Source organism: Delphinus delphis, chromosome 3, assembly GCF_949987515.2.
Source record: "Delphinus delphis chromosome 3, mDelDel1.2, whole genome shotgun sequence".
NCBI classification, from domain to species: Eukaryota; Metazoa; Chordata; class Mammalia; order Artiodactyla; family Delphinidae; genus Delphinus; species Delphinus delphis.
Window position 1 is genome coordinate 51,151,113 of NC_082685.1, and position 11,967 is coordinate 51,163,079.

The window sequence follows — 11,967 nt, forward strand, 5'->3', positions numbered from 1 at the left end:
GTGTTCAGTAGGTGTTCTGTAGGAGTTGTTCCACATGTTGATGTATTTCTGATGTATTTGTGGGGAGGAAGGTGATCTCTACGTCTTACTCCTCCGCCATCTTGAAGGCCTCTCCCGCAGACAATTTTTGTCAATGAAATTTATTTACTTTTTCGAATTATAACGTTAGAGGTGTGCTGTTTTCATTTGAGCTGCTCTTAACACTTTGGTGGTCTCAGGAGCTTTGCCATAAGCTTAGTCATTCATAACCCAATCCGTAAGTCCATCAAAGGAGTTCAGGTCACTGGAAATCTAAGGTATTATAACTGAAAGGTCATGAAGACTCTCTTGACTGTCACTGGACTCTTGTTGGCAGAGCCCATGCTTTGTAATTCTTTGCTCTCTGTCCTTAGTACCTAGTATAAATTTGGATATAGGTTTTAAATCGAGCTATATTATCTGTTTCCATGATGCTGAATTTGCCTCTGTGATTTGGTTTTCTAATGATATTGGGAAACCTTTGGAACAATTCAAGGAGAGGAATGATTGGAGAGAAGTGGGCACGTTTCCAATAGTGGAAATGTGTAGGAAAGTAGAACGGCAGGGGTTGAATGGCTATTTAGACCTTCTGTCTTTCTCTGAAAGATGCAGGCCCATAATGAACTGTGAGATTTCCTTTCTAATCAGGAGTATGTCTGTCTAATCAGGTCAGGAATGTACTTTAGGGAATTCCTACGCAAGCACCAGACCCGCAGTGACCCAAAGTCTTGGCAAGGATAAAGAGTCATCCCAAATTTTCTAGAGATGACTAATGGTCTTTAAGTTTAATGAGAAACAGTATGAACCAGCAGTCACCTGGTCTGAATCCTAGCCCTGCCAGGTCCTCTGTCCCTTGGATTCCTCATGTTTAAAATGAAGTTATTAATGAAATCTATCTCATTGGGTTGTTCTGGGGAGTCTATGAAACGATGCATCCAATAAGTGCTTACTAGATGTAGGATTCTGTTCATCTATTTCATTTTTGCAAGCAAATCCCAGAAGAGAACCAGAAGCCAGGTGATTCTCACTCTCACCCAAACTCAACCCCAAGGAAGAATATGCTGGGCCATTTGGCTGGTCAGTTCTGTTTTTGTTTTTCTTTTTGCGGTACGCGGGCCTCTCACTGTTGTGGCCTCTCCCGTTGCGGAGCACAGGCTCTGGACGTGCAGGCTCAGCAGCCATGGCTCACGGGCCCAGCCGCTCAGCGGCATGTGGGATCTTCCCGGACCGGGGCGCAAACCCGTGTCCCCTGCATCAGCAGGCGGACTCTTAACCACTGTGCCACCAGGGAAGCCCTGGTCAGTTCTTTATTGACCAAAATGCTCTAACACAATGTATCACTAAGCTCAGCTATTTGCATTCCGTCTTTTTGCTTTTTTTTTTAATTTTTAAAAATAAAATCACTTTTTTGTTAAAATAAATTTATTTTAAAAGGAAACTTAAAAAATACTCCTGTAAATGGAAAACCAGTTTCATCTGCTGCAATTTGAAAGCAAAAGTACATTTCGTTAAAACAGTAAAATGCCATTGAATTCCAATTAAATGATGCTGCCTGCCTACGTCTGAACTTGAGGCCTAAGCAATTTGTTAAAAAGGGAGAATTAGTAAGTGTTATAGAGGCATTGAAGAGTAGCCCTAAACTGAGGCTTTCTCCTTGATGTCATCAAAGGAGTGAAGGAGAAATGAATCACTTTCTCACTGTGTGATTCACTGTTACTTGCTTTGTGTTGGGGTACCCTCAGCTTTGGAATACTTTGTTCCAGTGTATTATAAAGGAACTGGAATGATGCAAAGAACCAAAAGGAGGGCAGAATCCTATGCATCTTCTGTGTCATAAATGTTGGTTCAACCACCTCTGCATCTGGTGAAAGTCTTACTTGCATTTTTTTCCTCTTAATTTTTAATAAAAGACAGTGGTCTACTAAACATAGTTGTAGTCTTTCCTCTCCGTAGGATTTGAAGGGAGTGCTAAAGACAGCTGTGTGAGAGGAGAAAGTAGGAAAGTGAGACTGCATCTTACCATTCTATTAATATTAAAAAAATAATTCAGCGGCTTAAATCCAAGTAAAGTCTGTAGTCTAGTTATTACATTATGCCAGTGTCCTAGTTTTTATACTGTATTATTGTTATGTATGATGTTATCATTGAGGGAAGACTGGTGAAGGGTGCAAGGGATTTCTCTGTACTACTTCCATGTTTGCAACTTCTTGTGAGTCTATAATTATTTCAAAAAAAAAAAAAAAAACAAAGAAAAGAAACCAGTAAAAAAATTAGCCAAAATCTTACAAATATGTCCTTATTTGACCCTGAAATACCACTTCAAGAAATTTATACTAATGCAACAGGTATATACCCCAGTATGTTCCTCATATAATTATTTATGGTATTTGAAACATCTTTAATGTCCAATAATAGGGGAATGGGTAAATGGGTAAATAAATGGTGGCATAGATAGATAGATAGATATTACAGCTATTGAAAATTATAGTGGAGATGTATATTTAATGACATAAAGGACATGCACAATTAAGTAAATATAGAAACTTACAAGCCATATGAGCCCAGGTTATTTAAGAATGATATGTAGATATATATTATTGAGACTAGAAGAATGTATGCCCAAATGTCAGTGACAGTTATTTCTGGCCACTAGACTTACCAATTGATTTTAATTTTTTAATTTTGCTCATGTGTATTTGTAGTTTTTCTACAATGAATGTATGTTACTAGTGTAATAAATATTTCAAAGATAATAAAACTAGCTTAAATCATTATAGATTTACTAAAACCTTTACAACAGACAGAGTTAAATCCTGTAACACTAATAATCTATGCATTACAATTGATAAGATAGCCATTGGAAAGAAAAATAAATCACAAAGCTCCGAAATTGCTGTATGTAGATGTTAATCCACAACAGATACTGTGCCTTACAAAAGAAAAGGGCTGTGGTCAATTACTTCACTCATAACCAGTCTTTCTCCTTTTCCTTTACTGTTTCTTTTCTGATGAAATCAGTAAATGTTTTGATTCAAAACCATGAGCAGGATGCACCCTTAATACTTATTAAACTCAGGGCAAGTCTGTGCAAGAGCTGACTATTTGCCTAGGCTAATGAGTAACCACGATCTAGTACTTTTGATCACAGTTGGGAAAGTTACAAAACTTAGTAATTCCTTACTTGCCCTGGTTAGTCCTACATGCCTTTCTTCATAGGTAAGTCTTCTAGGATAATATGACAATACATGGTAAACAAATGTCTTCCTCCTTTTAAAAAAATTTATTATTTATTTGGTTGCACTGGGTCTTAGTTGTGGCAGGCGGGCTCCTTAGTTGTGGCATGTGAACTCTTAGTTGTGGCATGCATGTAGGATCTAGTTCACTGACCAGGGATTGAACCTGGGCCCACTGAATTGGGAGCACAGAATCTTAATCAGTGTGCTACCAGGGAAGTCCCCTATCTTCCTCTTTTTTAAAAGAGAGAAGTAGAATTATTTTTCTGTAACTGACTGTAAATATTTGCCAAATCAATTAGACATTTTTTTGGGCCCTGTGATGGTGCTGATTATATATTAATTGTATAAAATATTACTTACTCACTTGTCCCTGTAAATTGTTTCTCTTCCAAATAATCCCTGTTCCTTGGTGCAGGAACCGTTTGTGTTGTTCATTTGCACCTGAGACAAATAAGTGCTTAATAAATATTTGCTGAGTAGTGAGGATGACTCATTTGTGCTTGGAATTCTTACTGCAATCCTAGGGAGAAAGCCTGGGACTTGGAATCTGCAGACATGTTTAGGAAACTCACCTCTGCCGCTGACAGCTCTGTGACCCCAGGTGTTCAACAGCTCTAAGCCCCATCCGCAAAAGTGCTGTCAGTAACATGTAATTCTCAGGCATGGCATAAGGAATAAACCTCCTAATATGCATTGGTAGCATTAGAACAGTATCTGGTACAGAGTAGTTGCTTGAAAGATATTAGTTGACAATACCTGAATTCCTCCTTTTGTCCTAGCTGTAAATGGCCTCTTTCTGCCATTGTTTCTGACTTACTATAGTGGTTAAGAGTGTAAGCTCTGAAGTCAGAAGGCCTGTGCCATCTTTTTTTTTTTTTAATTTTTATAAGAGAATAGTTGCTTTACAATGTTGTGTTAGTTTCTGCTGTACAGCAGAGTGAATCAGCTATATGTATACATATATCCCCCGTTTTTCGGATTTTCTTCCCATTTAGGTGACCACAGAGCATTGAGTAGAGTCCCCTGTGCTATACAGTAGGTTCTCATTAGTTATCTATTTTATACATAGTGGTGTATATATGTCAATCCCGATCTCCCAATTCATCCTATCTCCCCCTTCTCCCTTTGGTATCCATACCTTTGTTCTCTACATCTGTGTCTCCATTTCTGCTTTGCAAATAAGTTCATCTGTACCCTTTTTCTAGATTCCACATATAAGTGATATTACCTGATATTTGTTTTTCTCTTTCTGACTTATGCCATCTTATTAAATAAGAGGATGACTTAGAGCAAGTTGATGAAACACTCTGTACTTGGTTTTCTCATCTGTACAACAGGGATGGTAATAATAGCGCTCATTCCATAGGATCATTGTAGGCATACACTGAGAAGATGCTTATAAAATGCTTCAAAGAGTGTGACACAGAGTAAGTGCTAAGTAAAGGTTAGCCATTATCCTCTTACCAGGCCTCTTATCATTTATGGTGTTGCATCTAAAGTACAATTTAAAACTGAGCCCAACTCCTGGCTTCTTCTTTTCCTGAAGGAGTCATTCATTCCGATTTGGCCATTACATGATTGTCAACTCACAGAGTAGCCGCAGTGGTCTTGAGCGTTGTAGCATCTTATAGACTTTAAGAGGGGGTGGGGGCTTGCTATTATGTTAGAATAAACAATAACAATGAACATTATTTTGTGCCAGATTCTGCGCAAAGAACGATAACCCTAGTATTACCCCAATCTTAATAGATTAGGAGACAGTTTTAGAGAGGTTTATGTTTTGCCCCAACTAGTGCTTGGGGGAACGTCAAGACTTATGCCCAGGCAATCTCTACTCTTAACCTTCAAGTCATCCCATTTGCTACATTTATCATAGAAAAAACAACGCTATTTTTTTGAATTCCTTATTGTAATTTTGATCCGAGATTTTTATTTTTAGTTCCACTCAGTAGAGCCCAAACCTTGGAAACATAAGCAGCCTTCACACAGTAACATCGGGTTAATCTACAAGGAACAGAAATGGAAATAAGCCTGAAACATAAATGGAGAAAATATAGGGGGTATTTTTTTTAGGTGAAACGGTGAGAAGTGCCAAAAACTAAATAAATACTAGTCAATATATTTGGATAAAAATTCCTTTTGTTTTTAACAACAAATGGAGAATTCCATAAATATAACCAGAATTATTATCTCATTTTGTTTTCACGCCCAATTTATGACTGTGAAATAACTTGTCAGCTAGAACTCTAAAATATATTTGTCCTGCTGCATCTGCCTTTTCCATTTGCAATATTATCTTTGTGGAAATCATCTATGGGTCGATTAGGGGTATAGGAGTACGGTTATTGAAGAAGAGGGCTCACATGTTGGACAGTTCATCTCTTAAAAAACATTTTTTTTTCGAAGTATAGTTGATTCACAGTGTTGTGTTAATTTCTGCTGTACAGCAAAGTGATTCAGTTACACATGTATACATTCTTTTTCATATTCTTTTCCATTATGGTTTATCACAGAATATTGAATCTAGTTCCCTGTGCTATACAGTAGGACCTTGTTGTTTATCCATTCCATATATAATAGTTTACATCTGCTAATCCCAAACTCCCACTCCATCCCTCCTCCCCCCACCCCCCTCCCCCTGACAACCACAAATCTGTTCTCTATGTCTGTGAGTTGAACAGTTCATCTCTGGTGCCTGTCTCTAAACTCAACTACTCCTTGCTCCTTGCTTGGGGCAAAAAATGGCTTGGATTCTAAACCAACTTCAGTCTTTTGGCATTATCTATTGAAATTTTAAATATGTGTTCCCTTTTACTCAGTAATTTCACATTTAGAAGTTTATTCAAGAGAAATGCCCAAATATACAAAGATACATATAAGGGTTTTTACTGTTACCTTCTTTGTGATTAATGATAGATATCCATCAGGAAGGGATTGTGTATATATACCATAATGTGGTCATCCAGAGGAATACATAGATAGATACAATACAAAAGAGAAAATTGTAGGCAGTGTTCATAATACTCATACTACAGAAGGGTTTTGAAAGGATAGACATCAATGATTGCAAACTCAAATGCACATGGGGGCCAGACTGGTTTTATGAATGGGTCAGGTAGGTACTGTGACGACCTTGAGAGCACACCCTATGTGAAATCAACTGGCACCACTCAGCTTCAGATAATCATTGCTAATGGGTTGGTGGATTTTTGGATTTTCCAAGAAAAGCTGTAACTTCTCGTGCTACTTTGTGGTAGTCTATTTCCTTCTCTGCCGCCTTCAGAGCTCCACAAAAAATATCTCAGTTACATGAACCTTTAGATTTTTATTTTGTGGCAACTAATAGAAATATTAAAAAAAAATATTTTAAACTGGATTTTGTCTTGCGGGCTCACAGTATGTGGGCCATACTCTTAGCAATGGCTCTCTCTGGAGAATCATATTATGGGCTAATTTCCACTCTCTATACGTTGCTTTACGTTTGAGGGGTTTTCGGCCTGTCTCAAGAACCCGTTTCTTGGTTGAGGTGAGGGCTGAGGGCCCTATACCCATGATGAGCAAGGGTTCAGGCCTTCCCAGTGACCTAGAAATCCACCTCCTTGACCAGGTCTTGGAGATAAGCCTTGTACTGGTTCAAGGTGAGGGAGAGTAAGTGGCTGTTGGAAATGTGCAGGTTCAAGGTATGCCCCAGGGAGGAGGTACCCTCTAAATGGGCCATATCTGGCAGGGTGCTGAGTCACGTGGGAACAACCTTGACCACCAGGAGCCTCTTGATAGACAGCTGGTCCTGGGACCACGAGTCCCCAGCAAGAGAATTACAGGGTGTAGATGGTGTCTGCTTCCTTCCCTGAAGATGATCAGGTTTGCCACAAAAGGTTCCAGGTGGAACATGCCTCCTTTCTTGCCCTTGGGGGCCTCGCCATTGTGCTGGTGGCCACCATCAGGAAGGTGGTCTAGCCCATGGCCCAGTACCAGTGGCAGTACCCCAGCCTCTGGGCCCATAGCTGCTGCCAAGCTCTCTGCAGAGCTCCCCGCTTCCTCCCCCCACCCCCCTGCAAGGCAGCTCAGCACAGCCTCATGTAGCCTGTCATACCCTGGGGTCTGACAGTCTTATTGGCTGTCCAAGCAGTGCCCTGTCCCCTGCATCTGACCCCACCAGCCACAGGCTCCTGGGGCAGAAGACAGTCTGCTGGAAGACTTGGTACCCAGGTAGGAGGTGGTCCCCTTGAACTTCCACTCTGAGCAGTGATAGCAGCAATCTTAAGAGAGAGGGACGAGAGAGTGTAGGGGGCCGTCTCCCCAGCTCCAGCCCCTCCCATGCCACAGCTGGTACTCACCTTCCTCAGGTAAGCTGCCACAGTGGGCTATTGGGAGTGGGAGCGGGGGTCCAAGTTAGGGCAGGGAACAGGGATGTTTAAGGTGGGGCTCAGCAAAAGCTGAGGAGTGTGCTCAGGGTCCACACCCAGGCTCGAAGACCCCCATCTGGTAATGGGGCCAAGCCCATGGCACTCAGGAACTCCTTCTGGGCGTCAGAGGTACCACATCTGCCACTGGTGTCTGGAGAGGTATCCGGCTCAGGAAAGTCCCCAGCTCCTGAGGTCACAAACTCGTAGATCTAGTGCAGATCCTGGGGGGTCCTTGCTCTGTCCTAGGCCAAATGCAATAAAATACTTCCTTCTGGTTTAGGGCAGACCGGAAATTCCTCTTCTGGGTCAGCAGGTTGGGCTTATCCTTCCCAGGGTTTTAGGACCTCTAGCCTTGGCCCAGGCTGGAAGATGCGGAAGTCCTCCCGCTGGGCATCTTGCCGCAAACCATTCTTCAAAGTGATGCAGAGGCACATGCGGCTGTGGTCCAGGCAGGCCACGCCCTACGGCTGCCCCAGGCCCAGCTGCCACACGGATCCGAGGCTTTAGGGTTCCCATGGTCCAGCATAGAGGCTCGGTGCACGCAGGGTGCTGGGACCTAGGCCTGCTCTTGGACTCCAGGTAGCTCTCGAGCTCACAGCTGCACGTATCCGTCCCTTCCTGGCAGCTGGGATTTAGAGTGGTGGAGCTTTCTTTTCTATCTACTGCTTTTGTGATGAATACAAACACACAAACATACTTACACTGGCCTCATGCTAGAAAGGTCTGAACCAAAGTGAGTTTCCAGACCATTTCAGACTGGAGCCAGTTTCAGGATTTTGGTCCAGCTTTGGTTTTGTTACTGATCGCAAGTATCTTGAGTTTGGTGGATACCCCTGGGCTCATCTAGATAATGAGCTCCTCTGGATACTGCTTTGGACTAGGGTTTCTGCAGCCTTGAGATACTTCTGGCTGTGTTGGACCGTATGGGTCCTTGGGGTAGAAGCAGCATTTTAAGGAAGGGAACGATCATCTCTCTCAATTTCCATGATGTGCTCAGAGTTTGTGGGAAAATGAATAGCTAAGTGATCATCTTTCATTCATTCATTCACTCTTTCATTCAGCAAAGATGCTCTGAGTGCTTACTATGTGTCTGGCCCTTTGTTGGGTCTTGATAGCAGTGAGAGATTTGCATGGAGTTCCCAGCTTTGGAGGTAGCACCAAATAAATAGACTGATGTAAAATCGTGTGAAACGTAGTGTGGTGAGGGTCAGCACATGATGCCTCGGGAGACTCCAGTGGAAGTTAGGGAAGACTTGCCTGAAGAGGTAGCACCTGGGCTGAGTTTGGAGAGATGAGCAGGAGTTAGCCTGGTAAGGAAATGAGGGACTGTTGAGAGATCCACAGGTGTAAAGGCATGAAGGCAGGAGAGGACCTGGGACCTTCTGGGAACAGCCCGTACTCTGTAGAGCCTGAGTACTGAGTTTGTGGCAGGACATGTCAGGCTTTGGGATGAGCGTGGGCAGCCATCTGATCACAAGCGCTCGATAGAGCAGCCTGGGATGCCTGGGCTCCATCCTAAAAGAACGTGAAAGCCAATGACTGGTTTTAAGCTAGGGAGATTTGGGGGCTGTCTTATATATTTATGTCAACGAATATTTTCACCCAGAGTTTTTATTTTGTGTTCCCTTGATTCTATGAACCAAGGGGTGTGGGGTGGGAAATACTGTTTTTTTGTTTTTATTAAGTGAAAGGAAACAAGTGTTTTAAAAAAAAACTCTACAAAATAATGGGTGAGAAACTGTAGCTTTAAGTTTTATACCTTCTGTGCTGCTTGACTTTAGATGTTTCATGACATGTCATACATTGCCTGCAAGTTAATTAACCCATCAACTTGGAAGGTTGCTGGTAAATTCCAAACCAGTTTCGAGGGTGTGTATGTATTCTGAGTGGGGAGCTGGTTAAAGACATCCATAACATTATGATAATCCTTGCTGAATATTGCTAGGATTTCAACTAGCAATTCATGCCATTTCTGGCACCATTACCCACAAAAGGCCACGCTTCCCCAGGAAGGTAGATGAATCCTCAATGAATAGGAAGAGAATAAACATGTTTAACTTGGTAATAACTTGACTTCCCTGTCTCACAAGGTGAAAGGGAAAAGTCAGTGGTTTTTGAGAGAGAGAGAGAAGGGAGGGGAGGAGGAACAGACTGGGTTGACTGGTGACGCTGTGAAAGCCCCACAATTGCTGTCACGGTGGTTTTTCATCCCTGGAGCAGGGTGATGTCATTTGCTGCTGCCTATGCATTCATCTCTGGCTTTCTTGTCTTTTTGCCATGAGGACACATGCATATGCTGAATGTGTAAGTGTGCCCCAGGGAGGCTGTAAGGATTTTAGAGGCAGACTAAGCAGGATTCAGATTCTCCTCTGCAACTTACTTAGCTGTGAGAGCCTGGGAAAATTGTTTACCCTACCTGATCGGATTTCAGAGTGCCCACCTAGCCTGGGCTTCTGTGACAATTAAATGGGCTGAGATGTTTGTGTATAGCGACTGACACATACCTGATGTTCAATAGATGTTAATTTCTCTCCCGACCCTGGACTAAAGTTACTTTTAATTGGTTTTCATAGGAATAGCCATTTGTCTCCCTGACTCTCTGTCCTGCTTACTTTTCACCAGTAAGGAAACACATGTTCAGAGAAGTGGGAACTTTGGGAGCAGAATGCCTTGTATTCCAATCCTAGTGTTACTACTCGCTTTGGACAGGTGACTCAATATTTTTATTTTATTTTATTTTAAAATTTATTTTAAAGTAATGTGTATTTTGTTGTAGTTTATCTTATGACAGGGCCGAAAGTAAGCTCATCACACGAGATGAATTGTGCCGAAACACAGCAGTAGAGGGCTGCCTGCCGCTCGCTCAGGCAAAACAGCGCCGTCTGTCCTGCTGTGGTAGCTTTTATTAAAGCATTATCTATGTTTACATTTTAAGACTTATTTTCTTAACATTCCAGAAATGCCAAAGCAGCAACATATGCTTCTATGGATTATACAAGCAATAATGGGCTTTCTTGAAAACATGCCGTGCTTCGTCCTTGAGCGCAAAAGCAGCACAAGGTTCCCACCGTTATTTTGATTATACTGAAGTAGCACAAGGACATTTCCTTGCGTTCCCACCATTCTGATTATACTGAGGACATCTCATGGATCAGTGCCCAAAGCACTCAATGCTTATTCACAGGCCCCCGGTTTGCCGGGGTGGCTCAAAGCAATCAGGACTGTTTGCAGTTCTGGCTTATTCGCCAGCCCCCAGTTTGCTGGGGCGGGGGGGCTCATGGGTCACATCTCCTTTCCATGTCCTCAGTTATTCCACTACAGTATTTGTTTTTTTGTTGTTGTTGTTTTAATTAATTCATTAATTTGGTTGCGCTGAGTCTTAGTCGCGGCAGGCAGGCTCCTTAGTTGTGGCATGTGAACTCTTAGTTGCGGCATGCATGTGGGATCTAGTTCCCTGACCAGGGATTGAACCTGGACACCCTGCATTGGGAGTGCAGAGTCTTATCCACTGCACCACCAGGGAAGTCCCTCAATAATTTCAGAGTTAGTTTTCTTCTCTTTGAAATGGGAACAGTGATGCCCAATACTTCCTGCATCTTCCACGGTCATTGTAAAGACTCAGTGAAGTAAGGCAGGGTTCCCAAACCTCAGAGAATCAGAATCACCCAGACATCTTGTTAAAACAGAGCGCTAGACTCCATCCTCAGGGGTTGTGATTCCTGAAGTCTTGGGAGAGGCTGAGAATTTGCATTTCTAACCAATTCCCAGACAGTGCTAGTGTGGTGGTCCCAGGCCATACTTTGACAACAGGGCAGCCTGTCAATACCAGATGGATGTGAGCTACCATCACCTTTTGTATTTTTGGGTAGGGGTCATAAAGTAGTTGCCACCACTTGGCTATTATTCTAATTTTGGGGGCTTATTTTGGCTATGTCAATTAATTGCTTAATTTTGAATTTAAGTAGAACTAATATAAGCAGTGAGGAGAAATAATTTAGTATTCTAGGGGGTTGGAATCTACCTTTGCTGCTGAGGACATCTGTGTGACGCAGACATAGGAAGGAGGGACCTGGACTGACCAGGCATCAATACAGTTTTATCAGCCTTGACCTCTTGGGATGTGTCTGGATTAAAAAACACATTTCTGGAACATTCTCCTATTGCACAAGACTCTCTACCAGGTGTTAAGGGCACGTTTTAGGGAAATTCTAGAAAATGACAGGGGAGTTCCACAGGCCAGAATTTCTTTTAGTAACTTGTAAAAAAAAAAAACAAAAACACCCATCATCCCTAGGGCTTTTAAGTAC

General features: G+C 42.2%; 1 pseudogene; it reads right to left on the bottom strand.

Moving 5' to 3' along the window:
• Positions 1–6,837: 6,837 nt before the first annotated feature.
• LOC132422028 (interferon regulatory factor 3-like) lies at positions 6,838–8,176 on the bottom strand (annotated as a pseudogene).
• Between the last annotated feature and the right edge of the window lie 3,791 nt (positions 8,177–11,967).